Source organism: Falco punctatus (assembly GCF_963210335.1).
Source record: "Falco punctatus genome assembly, chromosome: 21".
Classification (NCBI taxonomy): Eukaryota; Metazoa; Chordata; class Aves; order Falconiformes; family Falconidae; genus Falco; species Falco punctatus.
The window spans coordinates 415,014-433,077 of record NC_137601.1 but is presented as its reverse complement, the minus strand read 5'-3'; positions in this window follow the sequence as shown (position 1 = coordinate 433,077).

The window sequence follows — 18,064 nt, the reverse complement described above, 5'->3', positions numbered from 1 at the left end:
GTCTAACCCTAACTCTAAGAGCCTGAGTCTAACCCTAACCCGAAGAGCCTGAGTCTAACCCTAACCCTAAGAGCCTGAGTCTAACCCTAACCCTAAGAGCCTGAGTCTACCCCTCACCCTAAGAGCCTGAGTCTAACCCTAACCCTAAGAGCCTGAGTCGAACCCTAACCCTAAGGGCCTGAGTCTAACCCTAACCCGAAGAGCCTGAGTCTAACCCTAACCCTAAGAGCCTGAGTCTAACCCTAACCCTAAGAGCCTGAGTCTAACCCTAACCCGAAGAGCCTGAGTCTAACCCTAACCCTAAGAGCCTGAGTCTAACCCTCACCCTAAGAGCCTGAGTCTAACCCTCACCCTAAGAGCCTGAGTCTAACCCTAACCCTAAGAGCCTGAGTCTAACCCTAACCCGAAGAGCCTGAGTCTAACCCTAACCCTAAGAGCCTGAGTCTAACCCTCACCCTAAGAGCCTGAGTCTAACCCTAACCCTAAGAGCCTGAGTCTAACCCTAACCCTAAGAGCCTGAGTCTAACCCTCACCCTAAGAGCCTGAGTCTAACCCTCACCCTAAGAGCCTGAGTCTAACCCTAACCCGAAGAGCCTGAGTCTAACCCTAACCCGAAGAGCCTGAGTCTAACCCTAACCCGAAGAGCCTGAGTCTAACCCTCACCCTAAGAGCCTGAGTCTAACCCTAACCCTAAGAGCCTGAGTCTAACCCTCACCCTAAGAGCCTGAGTCTAACCCTAACCCTAAGAGCCTGAGTCTAACCCTAACCCTAAGAGCCTGAGTCTAACCCTAACCCGAAGAGCCTGAGTCTAACCCTAACCCTAAGAGCCTGAGTCTAACCCTAACCCGAAGAGCCTGAGTCTAACCCTAACCCTAAGAGCCTGAGTCTAACCCTCACCCGAAGAGCCTGAGTCTAACCCTAACCCTAAGAGCCTGAGTCTAACCCTAACCCTAAGAGCCTGAGTCTAACCCTAACCCGAAGAGCCTGAGTCTAACCCTCACCCTAAGAGCCTGAGTCTAACCCTAACCCTAAGAGCCTGAGTCTAACCCTAACCCTAAGAGCCTGAGTCTAACCCTAACCCGAAGAGCCTGAGTCTAACCCTAACCCTAAGAGCCTGAGTCTAACCCTCACCCTAAGAGCCTGAGTCTAACCCTAACCGGAAGAGCCTGAGTCTAACCCTCACCCTAAGAGCCTGAGTCTAACCCTAACCCGAAGAGCCTGAGTCTAACCCTAACCCTAAGAGCCTGAGTCTAACCCTAACCCTAAGAGCCTGAGTCTAACCCTCACCCTAAGAGCCTGAGTCGAACCCTAACCCGAAGAGCCTGAGTCTAACCCTAACCCTAAGAGCCTGAGTCTAACCCTAACCCTAAGAGCCTGAGTCTAACCCTAACCCGAAGAGCCTGAGTCTAACCCTAACTCTAAGAGCCTGAGTCTAACCCTAACCCTAAGAGCCTGAGTCTAACCCTAACCCTAAGAGCCTGAGTCTAACCCTCACCCTAAGAGCCTGAGTCTAACCCTAACCCTAAGAGCCTGAGTCTAACCCTAACCCTAAGAGCCTGAGTCTAACCCTAACCCGAAGAGCCTGAGTCTAACCCTAACCCTAAGAGCCTGAGTCTAACCCTCACCCTAAGAGCCTGAGTCTAACCCTAAGCCTAAGAGCCTGAGTCTAACCCTAACCCTAAGAGCCTGAGTCTAACCCTAACCCTAAGAGCCTGAGTCTAACCCTCACCCTAAGAGCCTGAGTCTAACCCTAACCCGAAGAGCCTGAGTCTAACCCTAACCCTAAGAGCCTGAGTCTAACCCTAAGCCTAAGAGCCTGAGTCTAACCCTAACCCTAAGAGCCTGAGTCTAACCCTAACCCGAAGAGCCTGAGTCTAACCCTAACCCTAAGAGCCTGAGTCTAACCCAAACCCTAAGAGCCTGAGTCTAACCCTAACCCTAAGAGCCTGAGTCTAACCCTAACCCGAAGAGCCTGAGTCTAACCCTAACCCTAAGAGCCTGAGTCTAACCCTCACCCTAAGAGCCTGAGTCGAACCCTAACCCGAAGAGCCTGAGTCTAACCCTAACCCTAAGAGCCTGAGTCTAACCCTAACTCTAAGAGCCTGAGTCTAACCCTAACCCGAAGAGCCTGAGTCTAACCCTAACTCTAAGAGCCTGAGTCTAACCCTAACCCTAAGAGCCTGAGTCTAACCCTCACCCTAAGAGCCTGAGTCTAACCCTAACCCTAAGAGCCTGAGTCTAACCCTAACCCGAAGAGCCTGAGTCTAACCCTAACCCGAAGAGCCTGAGTCTAACCCTAACCCTAAGAGCCTGAGTCTAACCCTAAGCCTAAGAGCCTGAGTCTAACCCTCACCCTAAGAGCCTGAGTCTAACCCTAACCCTAAGAGCCTGAGTCTAACCCTCACCCTAAGAGCCTGAGTCTAACCCTAACCCGAAGAGCCTGAGTCTAACCCTAACCCGAAGAGCCTGAGTCTAACCCTAACCCGAAGAGCCTGAGTCTAACCCTAACCCTAAGAGCCTGAGTCTAACCCTCACCCTAAGAGCCTGAGTCTAACCCTAACCCTAAGAGCCTGAGTCTAACCCTAACCCTAAGAGCCTGAGTCTAACCCTAAGAGCCTGAGTCTAACCCTCACCCTAAGAGCCTGAGTCGAACCCTAACCCGAAGAGCCTGAGTCTAACCCTAACCCTAAGAGCCTGAGTCTAACCCTAACTCTAAGAGCCTGAGTCTAACCCTAAGCCTAAGAGCCTGAGTCTAACCCTAACCCTAAGAGCCTGAGTCTAACCCTCACCCTAAGAGCCTGAGTCTAACCCTAACCCTAAGAGCCTGAGTCGAACCCTAACCCTAAGGGCCTGAGTCTAACCCTAAGCCTAAGAGCCTGAGTCTAACCCTAACCCTAAGAGCCTGAGTCTAACCCTAACCCTAAGAGCCTGAGTCTAACCCTAACCCGAAGAGCCTGAGTCTAACCCTAACCCTAAGAGCCTGAGTCTAACCCTAACCCTAAGAGCCTGAGTCTAACCCTCACCCTAAGAGCCTGAGTCTAACCCTAACCCTAAGAGCCTGAGTCTAACCCTAACCCGAAGAGCCTGAGTCTAACCCTAACCCTAAGAGCCTGAGTCTAACCCTCACCCTAAGAGCCTGAGTCTAACCCTAACCCGAAGAGCCTGAGTCTAACCCTAACCCTAAGAGCCTGAGTCTAACCCTCACCCTAAGAGCCTGAGTCTAACCCTAACCCGAAGAGCCTGAGTCTAACCCTAACCCGAAGAGCCTGAGTCTAACCCTAACCCGAAGAGCCTGAGTCTAACCCTAACCCGAAGAGCCTGAGTCTAACCCTCACCCTAAGAGCCTGAGTCTAACCCTAACCCTAAGAGCCTGAGTCTAACCCTCACCCTAAGAGCCTGAGTCTAACCCTCACCCTAAGAGCCTGAGTCTAACCCTAACCCTAAGAGCCTGAGTCTAACCCTCACCCTAAGAGCCTGAGTCTAACCCTAACCCGAAGAGCCTGAGTCTAACCCTAACCCGAAGAGCCTGAGTCTAACCCTAACCCTAAGAGCCTGAGTCTAACCCTAACCCTAAGAGCCTGAGTCTAACCCTAACCCTAAGAGCCTGAGTCTAACCCTAACCCGAAGAGCCTGAGTCTAACCCTAAGCCTAAGAGCCTGAGTCTAACCCTCACCCTAAGAGCCTGAGTCTAACCCTAACCCTAAGAGCCTGAGTCTAACCCTAACCCTAAGAGCCTGAGTCTAACCCTAAGCCTAAGAGCCTGAGTCTAACCCTCACCCTAAGAGCCTGAGTCTAACCCTAACCCTAAGAGCCTGAGTCTAACCCTAACCCTAAGAGCCTGAGTCTAACCCTAACCCTAAGAGCCTGAGTCTAAGCCTAACCCAAAGAGCCTGAGTCTAACCCTAAGAGCCTGAGTCTAACCCTAACTCTAACCCTAACCCTAACCCTAACAGTCTATCCCTAACCCTAAGAGTCTAACCCTAACCCTAACCCTAACCCTAAAAGTCTAACCCTAACCCTAACCCTAACCCTAACCCTAACCCTAAGAGTCTAACCCTAACCCTAAGAGTCTAACCCTAACCCTAACAGTCTAACCCTAACAGTCTAACCCTAACAGTCTAACCCTATCCCTAACCCTAAGAGTCTCAACCTAACCCTAAGAGTCTAATCCAAACCCTAACCATAACCCTAAGAGTCTAACCCTAACCCTAACCCTAAGAGTCTAACCCTAACCCTAAGAGTCTAACCCTAACCCTAAGAGTCTAACCCTAAGAGTCTAACCCTAACCCTAAGAGTCTAACCCTAACCCTAACCCTAACCCTAAGAGTCTAACCCTAACCCTAACAGTCTAACCCTAACCCTAACCCTAATATAATTGGGTACTGCAGCCGGCCCTTTTGGTGGAGCGCTGCTGCCATCTAGCGAAATATATTTGGGTACTGCAGCCGGCCCTGTTGGTGGAGCGCTGCTGCCGTCTAGCGAAATATATTTGGGTAGTGCAGCCGGCGCTTTTGGTGGAGCGCTGCTGCCATCTAGCGAAATATATTTGGGTACTGCAGCCGCCGGGTTGGTGGAGCGCTGCTGCTATGTAGCGAAATATATTTGGGTACTGCAGCCGGCCCTGTTGGTGGAGCGCTGCTGCCATCTAGCGAAATATACTTGGGTACTGCAGCCGGCCGGTTGGTGGAGCGCTGCTGCCATCTAGCGAAATGTAATTGGGTACTGCAGCCGCCCTTTTGGTGGAGCGCTGCTGCCATCTAGCGAAATATATTTGGGTACTGCAGCCGGCCCTGTTGGTGGAGCGCTGCTGCCATCTAGCGAAATATATTTCGGTACTGCAGCCGGCGCTGTTGGTGGAGCGCTGCTGCCATCTAGCGAAATATATTTGGGTACTGCAGCCGGCCCTGTTGGTGGAGCGCTGCTGCCATCTAGCGAAATGTAATTGGGTACTGCAGGCCGCCCGGTTGGTGGAGCACTGCTGCCATCTAGCGAAATATACTTGGGTACTGCAGCCGGCCCTGTTGGTGGAGCGCTGCTGCCATCTAGCGAAATATGTTTGGGTACTGCAGGCGGCGCTGTTGGTGGAGCGCTGCTGCCATCTAGCGAAATATATTTGGGTACTGCAGCCGGCGCTGTTGGTGGAGCGCTGCTGCCATCTAGCGAAATGTAATTGGGTACTGCAGCCGCCCTGTTGGTGGAGCGCTGCTGCCATCTAGCGAAATATATTTGGGTACTGCAGCCGGCGCTGTTGGTGGAGCGCTGCTGTCTTCTAGCGAAATATATTTGGGTACTGCAGCCGGCGCTGTTGGTGGAGCGCTGCTGCCATCTAGCGAAATATATTTGGGTACTGCAGCCGCCGCTGTTAGTGGAGCGCTGCTGCCATCTAGCGAAATATATTTGGGTACTGCAGCCGGCGCTGTTGGTGGAGCGCTGCTGTCTTCTAGCGAAATATATTTGGGTACGGCAGCCGGCCCTGTTGTTGGAGCGCTGCTGCCATCTAGCGAAATATACTTGGGTACTGCAGCCGCCGCTGTTGGTGGAGCACTGCTGCCATCTAGCGAAATGTAATTGGGTACTGCAGCCAGCCCTGTTGGTGGAGCACTGCTGCCATCTAGCGAAATGTACTTGGGTACTGCAGCCGGCCGGTTGGTGGAGCGCTGCTGCCATCTAGCGAAATATATTTGGGTACTGCAGCCGGCGCTGTTGGTGGAGCGCTGCTGCCATCTAGCGAAATGTAATTGGGTACTGCAGCCGCCCTTTTGGTGGAGCGCTGCTGCCATCTAGCGAAATATATTTGGGTACTGCAGCCGGCCCTGTTGGTGGAGCTCTGCTGCCATCTAGCGAAATATACTTGGGTACTGCAGCCGCCCTGTTGGTGCAGCGCTGCTGCCATCTAGCGAAATATATTTGGGTACTGCAACCGCCCGGTTGTTGCAGCGCTGCTGCCATCTAGCGAAATATATTTGGGTACTGCAGCCGGCGCTGTTGGTGGAGCGCTGCTGCCATCTAGCGAAATATATTTGGGTACTGTTGGTGGAGCGCTGTTGGTGGAGCGCTGCTGCCATCTAGCGAAATATATTTGGGTACTGCAGCCGCCCTTTTGGTGGAGCGCTGCTGCCATCTAGCGAAATATACTTGGGTACTGCAGCCGGCCCTGTTGGTGGAGCGCTGCTGCCATCTAGCGAAATGTAATTGGGTACTGCAGCCGCCCGGTTGGTGGAGCGCTGCTGCCATCTAGCATAATATACTTGGGTACTGCAGCCGCCGCTGTTGGTGGAGCGCTGCTGCCATCTAGCGAAATATAATTGGGTACTGCAGCCGGCGCTCTTGGAGCGCTGCTGTCATCTAGCGAAATATATTTGGGTACTGCAGCCGGCGCTGTTGGTGGAGCGCTGCTGCCATCTAGCGAAATGTAATTGGGTACTGCAGCCGCCCTTTTGGTGGAGCGCTGCTGCCATCTAGCGAAATTTATTTGGGTACTGCAGCCGGCGCTGTTGGTGGAGCGCTGCTACCATCTAGCGAAATATATTTGGGTACTGCAGCCGGCGCTGTTGGTGGAGCGCTGCTGCCATCTAGCGAAATATATTTGGGTACTGCAGCCGGCGCTGTTGGTGGAGCGCTGCTGCCATCTAGCGAAATATATTTGGGTACTGCAGCCGGCCCTTTTGGTGGAGCGCTGCTGCCATCTAGCGAAATATAATTGGGTACTGCAGCCGGCCCTGTTGGTGGAGCGCTGCTGCCATCTAGCGAAAAGTTTTTGGGTACTGCAGCCGGCCCTGTTGGTGGAGCGCTGCTGCCATCTAGCGAAATGTAATTGGGTACTGCAGCCGCCCTTTTGGTGGAGCGCTGCTGCCATCTTGCGAAATATACTTGGGTACTGCAGCCGGCCCTGTTGGTGGAGCGCTGCTGCCATCTAGCGAAATATATTTGGGTACTGCAGCCGGCGCTGTTGGTGGAGCGCTGCTGCCATCTAGCGAAATATATTTGGGTACTGCAGCCGCCCTTTTGGTGGAGCGCTGCTGCCATCTAGCGAAATATAATTGGGTACTGCAGCCGGCCCTGTTGGTGGAGCGCTGCTGCCATCTAGCGAAATGTAATTGGGTACTGCAGCCGCCCGGTTGGTGGAGCGCTGCTGCCATCTTGCGAAATATACTTGGGTACTGCAGCCGGCCCTGTTGGTGGAGCGCTGCTGCCATCTAGCGAAATATATTTGGGTACTGCAGGCGGCCGGTTGGTGGAGCGCTGCTGCCATCTAGCGAAATATATTTGGGTACTGCAGCCGCCCTTTTGGTGGAGCGCTGCTGCCATCTAGCGAAATGTAATTAGGTACTGCAGCCGGCCGGTTCGTGGAGCGCTGCTGCCATCTAGCGAAATATATTTGGGTACTGCAGCCGGCCCTGTTGGTGGAGCGCTGCTGCCGTCTAGCGAAATGTACTTGGGTAATGCAGGCGGCCTTTTGGTGGAGAGCTGCTGCCATCTAGCGAAATATATTTGGGTACTGCAGCCGGCGCTGTTGGTGGAGCGCTGCTGCCATCTAGCGAAATATACTTGGGTACTGCAGCCGGCGCTGTTGGTGGAGCGCTGCTGCCATCTAGCGAAATATATTTGGGTACTGCAGCCGGCGCTGTTGGTGGTGCGCTGCTGCCATCTTTCGAAATATATTTGGGTACTGCAGCCGGCCCTGTTGGTGGAGCTCTCCTGCCATTTAGCGAAATATACTTGGGTACTGCAGCCGGCCAGGTGGTGGAGCGGTACTGCCATCTAGCGAAATATAATTGGGTACTGCAGAAGGCCGGTTGCTGGAGCGCTGCTGCCGTCTAGCGAAATATCTTTGGGTACAGTACCCAAATATATTTCGCTAGATGGCAGCAGCGCTCCACCAAAAGGGCGGCTGCAGTACCCAATCACATTTCGCTAGATGGCAGCAGCGCTCCACCAACAGCGCCGGCTGCAGTACCCAAATATATTTCGCTAGATGGCAGCAGCGCTCCACCAACAGGGCCGGCTGCAGTACCCAATTATATTTCGCTAGACGGCAGCAGGGCTCCACCAACCGACCGCCTGCAGTACCCAATTACATTTCGCTAGATGGCAGCAGCGCTCCACCAAACGGGCGGCTGCAGTACCCAATTACATTTCGCTAGATGGCAGCAGCGCTCCACCAACAGCGCCGGCTGCCGTACCCAAATATATTTCGCTAGATGGCAGCAGCGCTCCACCAACAGCGGCGGCTGCAATACCCAAATATATTTCGCTAGATGGCAGCAGCGCTCCACCAACCGGGCGGCTGCAGTACCCAAATATATTTCGCTAGATGGCAGCAGCGCTCCACCAACAGCGCCGGCTGCAGTACCCAAATATATTTCGCTAGATGGCAGCAGCGCTCCACCAACAGGGCCGGCTGCAGTACCTAAGTATATTTCGCTAGATGGCAGCAGCACTCCACCAACAGCGCTGGCTGCAGTACCCAAATATATTTCGCTAGATGGCAGCAGCGCTCCACCAACAGGGCCGGCTGCAGTACCCAAAAATATTTCGCTAGATGGCAGCAGCGCTCCACCAACAGCGCCGGCTGCAGTACCCAAATATATTTCGCTAGATGGCAGCAGCGCTCCAACAACAGGGCCGGCTGCCGTACCCAAATATATTTCGCTAGAAGACAGCAGCGCTCCACCAACAGCGCCGGCTGCAGTACCCAAATATATTTCGCTAGATGGCAGCAGCGCTCCACTAACAGCGGCGGCTGCAGTACCCAAATATATTTCGCTAGATGGCAGCAGCGCTCCACCAACAGCGCCGCCTGCAGTACCCAAATATATTTCGCTAGAAGACAGCAGCGCTCCACCAACAGCGCCGGCTGCAGTACCCAAATATATTTCGCTAGATGGCAGCAGCGCTCCACCAACAGGGCGGCTGCAGTACCCAATTACATTTCGCTAGATGGCAGCAGCGCTCCACCAACAGCGCCGCCTGCAGTACCCAATTATATTTCGCTAGATGGCAGCAGCGCTCCACCAACAGCGCCGGCTGCAGTACCCAATTATATTTCGCTAGATGGCAGCAGCGCTCCACCAACAGGGTCGGCTGCAGTACCCAAATATATTTCGCTAGATGGCAGCAGCGCTCCACCAACAGCGCCGGCTGCAGTACCCAAATATATTTCGCTAGATGGCAGCAGCGCTCCACCAACCGGGCGGCTGCAGTACCCAATTACATTTCGCTAGATGGCAGCAGCGCTCCACCAACAGGGCCGGCTGCAGTACCCAAATATATTTCGCTAGATGGCAGCAGCGCTCCACCAAACGGGCGGCTGCAGTACCCAATTACATTTCGCTAGATGGCAGCAGCGCTCCACCAACAGCGCCGGCTGCAGTACCCAAGTATATTTCGCTAGATGGCAGCAGCGCTCCACCAACAGCGCCGCCTGCAGTACCCAATTACATTTCGCTAGATGGCAGCAGCGCTCCACCAACAGGGCCGGCTGCAGTACCCAAATATATTTCGCTAGATGGCAGCAGCGCTCCACCAACAGCGCCGGCTACAGTACCCAAATATATTTCGCTAGATGGCAGCAGTGCTCCACCAACAGGGCCGGCTGCAGTACCCAAAAATATTTCGCTAGATGGCAGCAGCGCTCCACCAACAGCGGCGGCTGCAGTACCCAAATATATTTCGCTAGATGGCAGCAGCGCTCCAACAACAGGGCCGGCTGCCGTACCCAAATATATTTCGCTAGAAGACAGCAGCGCTCCACCAACAGCGCCGGCTGCAGTACCCAAATATATTTCGCTAGATGGCAGCAGCGCTCCACCAACAGGGCCGGCTGCAGTACCCAAATATATTTCGCTAGATGGCAGCAGCGCTCCACCAACAGCGCCGGCTGCAGTACCCAATTACATTTCGCTAGATGGCAGCAGCGCTCCACCAACCGGCCGGCTGCAGTACCCAAGTATATTTCGCTAGATGGCAGCAGCGCTCCACCAACAGCGCCGCCTGCAGTACCCAAATATATTTCGCTAGATGGCAGCAGCGCTCCACCAACAGCGCCGGCTGCAATACCCAAATATATTTCGCTAGATGGCAGCAGCGCTCCACCAAAAGGGCGGCTGCAGTACCCAATCACATTTCGCTAGATGGCAGCAGCGCTCCACCAACAGCGCCGGCTGCAGTACCCAAATATATTTCGCTAGATGGCAGCAGCGCTCCACCAACCGGGCGGCTGCAGTACCCAATTACATTTCGCTAGATGGCAGCAGCGCTCCACCAACAGCGCCGGCTGCAGTACCCAAATATATTACGCTAGATGACAGCAGCGCTCCACCAACAGCGCCGGCTGCAGTACCCAAACATATTTCGCTAGATGGCAGCAGCGCTCCACCAACAGGGCCGGCTGCAGTACCCAAATATATTTCGCTAGATGGCAGCAGCGCTCCACCAACCGGGCGGCTGCAGTACCCAATTACATTTCGCTAGATGGCAGCAGCGCTCCACCAACCGGGCGGCTGCAGTACCCAATTACATTTCGCTAGATGGCAGCAGCGCTCCACCAACAGCGCCGGCTGCCGTACCCAAATATATTTCGCTAGATGGCAGCAGCGCTCCACCAACAGCGGCGGCTGCAATACCCAAATATATTTCGCTAGATGGCAGCAGCGCTCCACCAACCGGGCGGCTGCAGTACCCAAATATATTTCGCTAGATGGCAGCAGCGCTCCACCAACAGCGCCGGCTGCAGTACCCAAATATATTTCGCTAGATGGCAGCAGCGCTCCACCAACAGGGCCGGCTGCAGTACCTAAGTATATTTCGCTAGATGGCAGCAGCGCTCCACCAACAGCGCTGGCTGCAGTACCCAAATATATTTCGCTAGATGGCAGCAGCGCTCCACCAACAGGGCCGGCTGCAGTCCCCAAAAATATTTCGCTAGATGGCAGCAGCGCTCCACCAACAGCGCCGGCTGCAGTACCCAAATATATTTCGCTAGATGGCAGCAGCGCTCCAACAACAGGGCCGGCTGCCGTACCCAAATATATTTCGCTAGAAGACAGCAGCGCTCCACCAACAGCGCCGGCTGCAGTACCCAAATATATTTCGCTAGATGGCAGCAGCGCTCCACTAACAGCGGCGGCTGCAGTACCCAAATATATTTCGCTAGATGGCAGCAGCGCTCCACCAACAGCGCCGGCTGCAGTACCCAAATATATTTCGCTAGAAGACAGCAGCGCTCCACCAACAGCGCCGGCTGCAGTACCCAAATATATTTCGCTAGATTGCAGCAGCGCTCCACCAACAGGGCGGCTGCAGTACCCAATTACATTTCGCTAGATGGCAGCAGCGCTCCACCAACAGCGCCGGCTGCAGTACCCAAATATATTTCGCTAGATGACAGCAGCGCTCCACCAACAGCGCCGCCTGCAGTACCCAAACATATTTCGCTAGATGGCAGCAGCGCTCCACCAACAGGGCCGGCTGCAGTACCCAAATATATTTCGCTAGATGGCAGCAGCGCTCCACCAACCGGGCGGCTGCAGTACCCAATTACATTTCGCTAGATGGCAGCAGCGCTCCACCAACAGGGCCGGCTGCAGTACCCAAATATATTTCGCTAGATGGCAGCAGCGCTCCACCAACAGCGCCGGCTGCAGTACCCAAATATATTTCGCTAGATGGCAGCAGCGCTCCACCAACAGCGGCGGCTGCAATACCCAAATATATTTCGCTAGATGGCAGCAGCGCTCCACCAAAAGGGCGACTGCAGTACCCAATCACATTTCGCTAGATAGCAGCAGCGCTCCACCAACAGCGCCGGCTGCAGTACCCAAATATATTTCGCTAGATGGCAGCAGCGCTCCACCAACAGCGCCGGCTGCAGTACCCAATTATATTTCGCTAGATGGCAGCAGCGCTCCACCAACAGCGCCGGCTGCAGTACCCAATTATATTTCGCTAGATGGCAGCAGCGCTCCACCAACAGGGTCGGCTGCAGTACCCAAATATATTTCGCTAGATGGCAGCAGCGCTCCACCAACAGCGCCGGCTGCAGTACCCAAATATATTTCGCTAGATGGCAGCAGCGCTCCACCAACCGGGCGGCTGCAGTACCCAATTACATTTCGCTAGATGGCAGCAGCGCTCCACCAACAGCGCCGGCTGCCGTATCCAAATATATTTCGCTAGATGGCAGCAGCGCTCCACCAACAGCTCCGGCTGCAGTACCCAAATATATTTCGCTAGATGGCAGCAGCGCTCCACCAACAGGGCCGGCTGCAGTACCCAAATATATTTCGCTAGATGGCAGCAGCGCTCCACCAAACGGGCGGCTGCAGTACCCAATTACATTTCGCTAGATGGCAGCAGCGCTCCACCAACAGCGCCGGCTGCAGTACCCAAGTATATTTCGCTAGATGGCAGCAGCGCTCCACCAACAGCGCCGCCTGCAGTACCCAATTACATTTCGCTAGATGGCAGCAGCGCTCCACCAACAGCGCCGGCTGCAGTACCCAAATATATTTCGCTAGATGGCAGCAGCGCTCCACCAACAGCGCCGGCTGCAGTACCCAAATATATTTCGCTAGATGGCAGCAGCGCTCCACCAACAGGGCCGGCTGCAGTACCCAAAAATATTTCGCTAGATGGCAGCAGCGCTCCACCAACAGCGGCGGCTGCAGTACCCAAATATATTTCGCTAGATGGCAGCAGCGCTCCAACAACAGGGCCGGCTGCCGTACCCAAATATATTTCGCTAGAAGACAGCAGCGCTCCACCAACAGCGCCGGCTGCAGTACCCAAATATATTTCGCTAGATGGCAGCAGCGCTCCAACAACAGGGCCGGCTGCCGTACCCAAATATATTTCGCTAGAAGACAGCAGCGCTCCACCAACAGCGCCGCCTGCAGTACCCAAATATATTTCGCTAGATGGCAACAGCGCTCCACCAACAGGGCGGCTGCAGTACCCAATTACATTTCGCTAGATGGCAGCAGCGCTCCACCAACAGCGCCGGCTGCAGTACCCAAATATATTACGCTAGATGGCAGCAGCGCTCCACCAACAGCGCCGGCTGCAGTACCCAAACATATTTCGCTAGATGGCAGCAGCGCTCCACCAACAGGGCCGGCTGCAGTACCCAAATATATTTCGCTAGATGGCAGCAGCGCTCCACCAACCGGGCGGCTGCAGTACCCAATTACATTTCGCTAGATGGCAGCAGCGCTCCACCAACCGGCCGGCTGCAGTACCCAAGTATATTTCGCTAGATGGCAGCAGCGCTCCACCAACAGCGCCGCCTGCAGTACCCAAATATATTTCGCTAGATGGCAGCAGCGCTCCACCAACAGCGCCGGCTGCAATACCCAAATATATTTCGCTAGATGGCAGCAGCGCTCCACCAAAAGGGCGGCTGCAGTACCCAATCACATTTCGCTAGATGGCAGCAGCGCTCCACCAACAGCGCCGGCTGCAGTACCCAAATATATTTCGCTAGATGGCAGCAGCGCTCCACCAACCGGGCGGCTGCAGTACCCAATTACATTTCGCTAGATGGCAGCAGCGCTCCACCAACAGCGCCGGCTGCAGTACCCAAATATATTACGCTAGATGACAGCAGCGCTCCACCAACAGCGCCGGCTGCAGTACCCAAACATATTTCGCTAGATGGCAGCAGCGCTCCACCAACAGGGCCGGCTGCAGTACCCAAATATATTTCGCTAGATGGCAGCAGCGCTCCACCAACCGGGCGGCTGCAGTACCCAAATATATTTCGCTAGATGGCAGCAGCGCTCCACCAACAGCGCCGGCTGCAGTACCCAAATATATTTCGCTAGAAGACAGCAGCGCTCCACCAACAGCGCCGGCTGCAGTACCCAAATATATTTCGCTAGATTGCAGCAGCGCTCCACCAACAGGGCGGCTGCAGTACCCAATTACATTTCGCTAGATGGCAGCAGCGCTCCACCAACAGCGCCGGCTGCAGTACCCAAATATATTTCGCTAGATGACAGCAGCGCTCCACCAACAGCGCCGCCTGCAGTACCCAAACATATTTCGCTAGATGGCAGCAGCGCTCCACCAACAGGGCCGGCTGCAGTACCCAAATATATTTCGCTAGATGGCAGCAGCGCTCCACCAACCGGGCGGCTGCAGTACCCAATTACATTTCGCTAGATGGCAGCAGCGCTCCACCAACAGGGCCGGCTGCAGTACCCAAGTATATTTCGCTAGATGGCAGCAGCGCTCCACCAACAGCGCCGGCTGCAGTACCCAAATATATTTCGCTAGATGGCAGCAGCGCTCCACCAACAGCGGCGGCTGCAATACCCAAATATATTTCGCTAGATGGCAGCAGCGCTCCACCAACCGGGCGGCTGCAGTACCCAATTATATTTCGCTAGATGGCAGCAGCGCTCCACCAACAGCGCCGCCTGCAGTACCCAAATATATTTCGCTAGATGGCAGCAGCGCTCCACCAACAGGGCCGGCTGCAGTACCCAAGTATATTTCGCTAGATGGCAGCAGCGCTCCACCAACAGCGCCGGCTGCAGTACCCAATTATATTTCGCTAGATGGCAGCAGCGCTCCACCAACAGGGCCGGCTGCAGTACCCAAGTATATTTCGCTAGATGGCAGCAGCGCTCCACCAACAGCGCCGGCTGCAGTACCCAAATATATTTCGCTAGATGGCAGCAGCGCTCCACCAACAGGGCCGGCTGCAGTACCCAAAAATATTTCGCTAGATGGCAGCAGCGCTCCACCAACAGCGCCGGCTGCAGTACCCAAATATATTTCGCTAGATGGCAGCAGCGCTCCAACAACAGGGCCGGCTGCCGTACCCAAATATATTTCGCTAGAAGACAGCAGCGCTCCACCAACAGCGCCGGCTGCAGTACCCAAATATATTTCGCTAGATGGCAGCAGCGCTCCACCAACAGCGCCGGCTGCAGTACCCAAATATATTTCGCTAGATGGCAGCAGCGCTCCACCAACAGCGCCGCCTGCAGTACCCAAATATATTTCGCTAGAAGACAGCAGCGCTCCACCAACAGCGCCGGCTGCAGTACCCAAATATATTTCGCTAGATGGCAGCAGCGCTCCACCAACAGGGCGGCTGCAGTACCCAATTACATTTCGCTAGATGGCAGCAGCGCTCCACCAACAGCGCCGGCTGCAGTACCCAAATATATTTCGCTAGATGACAGCAGCGCTCCACCAACAGCGCCGGCTGCAGTACCCAAACATATTTCGCTAGATGGCAGCAGCGTTCCACCAACAGGGCCGGCTGCAGTACCCAAATATATTTCGCTAGATGGCAGCAGCGCTCCACCAACCGGGCGGCTGCAGTACCCAATTACATTTCGCTAGATGGCAGCAGCGCTCCACCAACCGGCCGGCTGCAGTACCCAAGTATATTTCGCTAGATGGCAGCAGCGCTCCACCAACCGGGCCGGCTGCAGTACCCAAATATATTTCGCTAGATGGCAGCAGCGCTCCACCAACAGCGGCGGCTGCAATACCCTAATATATTTCGCTAGATGGCAGCAGCGCTCCACCAAAAGGGCGGCTGCATTACCCAATCACATTTCGCTAGATGGCAGCAGCGCTCCACCAACAGCGCCGGCTGCAGTACCCAAATATATTTCGCTAGATGGCAGCAGCGCTCCACCAACAGCGCCGCCTGCAGTACCCAATTATATTTCGCTAGATGGCAGCAGGGCTCCACCAACAGCGCCGGCAGCAGTACCCAATTATATTTCGCTAGATGGCAGCAGCGCTCCACCAACAGGGTCGGCTGCAGTACCCAAATATATTTCGCTAGATGGCAGCAGCGCTCCACCAACAGCGCCGGCTGCAGTACCCAAATATATTTCGCTAGATGGCAGCAGCGCTCCACCAACAGGGCGGCTGCAGTACCCAATTACATTTCGCTAGATGGCAGCAGCGCTCCATCAACAGGGCCGGCTGCAGTACCCAAATATATTTCGCTAGATGGCAGCAGCGCTCCACCAACAGCGCCGGCTGCAGTACCCAAATATATTTCGCTAGATGGCAGCAGCGCTCCACCAACAGCGCCGGCTGCAGTACCCAAATATATTTCGCTAGATGGCAGCAGCGCTCCACCAAAAGGGCGGCTGCAGTACCCAAGTATATTTCGCTAGATGGCAGCAGCGCTCCACCAACCGGGCGGCTGCAGTACCCAATCACATTTCGCTAGATGGCAGCAGCGCTCCACCAACCGGCCGGCTGCAGTACCCAAGTATATTTCGCTAGATGGCAGCAGCGCTCCACCAACAGCGCCGGCTGCAGTACCCAAATATATTTCGCTAGATGGCAGCAGCGCTCCACCAACAGCGCCGGCTGCAGTACCCAAATATATTTCGCTAGATGGCAGCAGCGCTCCACCAACAGCGCCGCCTGCAGTACCCAAATATATTTCGCTAGACGTCAGCAGCGCTCCACCAACCGGCCGCCTGCAGTACCCAATTACATTTCGCTAGATGGCAGCAGCGCTCCACCAACAGCGGCGGCTGCAGTACCCAAGTATATTTCGCTAGATGGCAGCAGCGCTCCACCAACAGCGCCGGCTGCAGTACCCAAATATATTTCGCTAGATGGCAGCAGCGCTCCACCAACAGGGCCGGCTGCAGTACCCAAAAATATTTCGCTAGATGGCAGCAGCGCTCCACCAACAGCGGCGGCTGCAGTACCCAAATATATTTCGCTAGATGGCAGCAGCGCTCCAACAACAGGGCCGGCTGCCGTACCCAAATATATTTCGCTAGAAGACAGCAGCGCTCCACCAACAGCGCCGGCTGCAGTACCCAAATATATTTCGCTAGATGGCAGCAGCGCTCCACTAACAGCGGCGGCTGCAGTACCCAAATATATTTCGCTAGATGGCAGCAGCGCTCCACCAACAGCGCCGGCTGCAGTACCCAAATATATTTCGCTAGAAGACAGCAGCGCTCCACCAACAGCGCCGGCTGCAGTACCCAAATATATTTCGCTAGATGGCAGCAGCGCTCCACCAACAGGGCGGCTGCAGTACCCAATTACACTTCGCTAGATGGCAGCAGCGCTCCACCAACAGCGCCGGCTGCAGTACCCAAATATATTTCGCTAGATGACAGCAGCGCTCCACCAACAGCACCGGCTGCAGTACCCAAACATATTTCGCTAGATGGCAGCAGCGCTCCACCAACCGGGCGGCTGCAGTACCCAATTACATTTCGCTAGATGGCAGCAGCGCTCCACCAACCGGCCGGCTGCAGTACCCAAGTATATTTCGCTAGATGGCAGCAGCGCTCCACCAACAGCGCCGCCTGCAGTACCCAAATATATTTCGCTAGATGGCAGCAGCGCTCCACCAACAGCGCCGGCTGCAATACCCAAATATATTTCGCTAGATGGCAGCAGCGCTCCACCAAAAGGGCGGCTGCAGTACCCAATCACATTTCGCTAGATGGCAGCAGCGCTCCACCAACAGCGCCGGCTGCAGTACCCAAATATATTTCGCTAGATGGCAGCAGCGCTCCACCAACCGGGCGACTGCAGTACCCAATTATATTTCGCTAGACGGCAGCAGGGCTCCACCAACCGGCCGCCTGTAGTACCCAATTACATTTCGCTAGATGGCAGCAGCGCTCCACCAACCGGGCGGCTGCAGTACCCAATCACATTTCGCTAGATGGCAGCAGCGCTCCACCAACAGCGCCGGCTGCCGTACCCAAATATATTTCGCTAGATGGCAGCAGCGCTCCACTAACAGCGGCGGCTGCAGTACCCAAATATATTTCGCTAGATGGCAGCAGCGCTCCACCAACAGCGCCGGCTGCAGTACCCAAATATATTTCGCTAGAAGACAGCAGCGCTCCACCAACAGCGCCGGCTGCAGTACCCAAATATATTTCGCTAGATGGCAGCAGCGCTCCACCAACAGGGCGGCTGCAGTACCCAATTACATTTCGCTAGATGGCAGCAGCGCTCCACCAACAGCGCCGGCTGCAGTACCCAAATATATTTCGCTAGATGGCAGCAGCGCTCCACCAACAGGGCCGGCTGCAGTACCCAA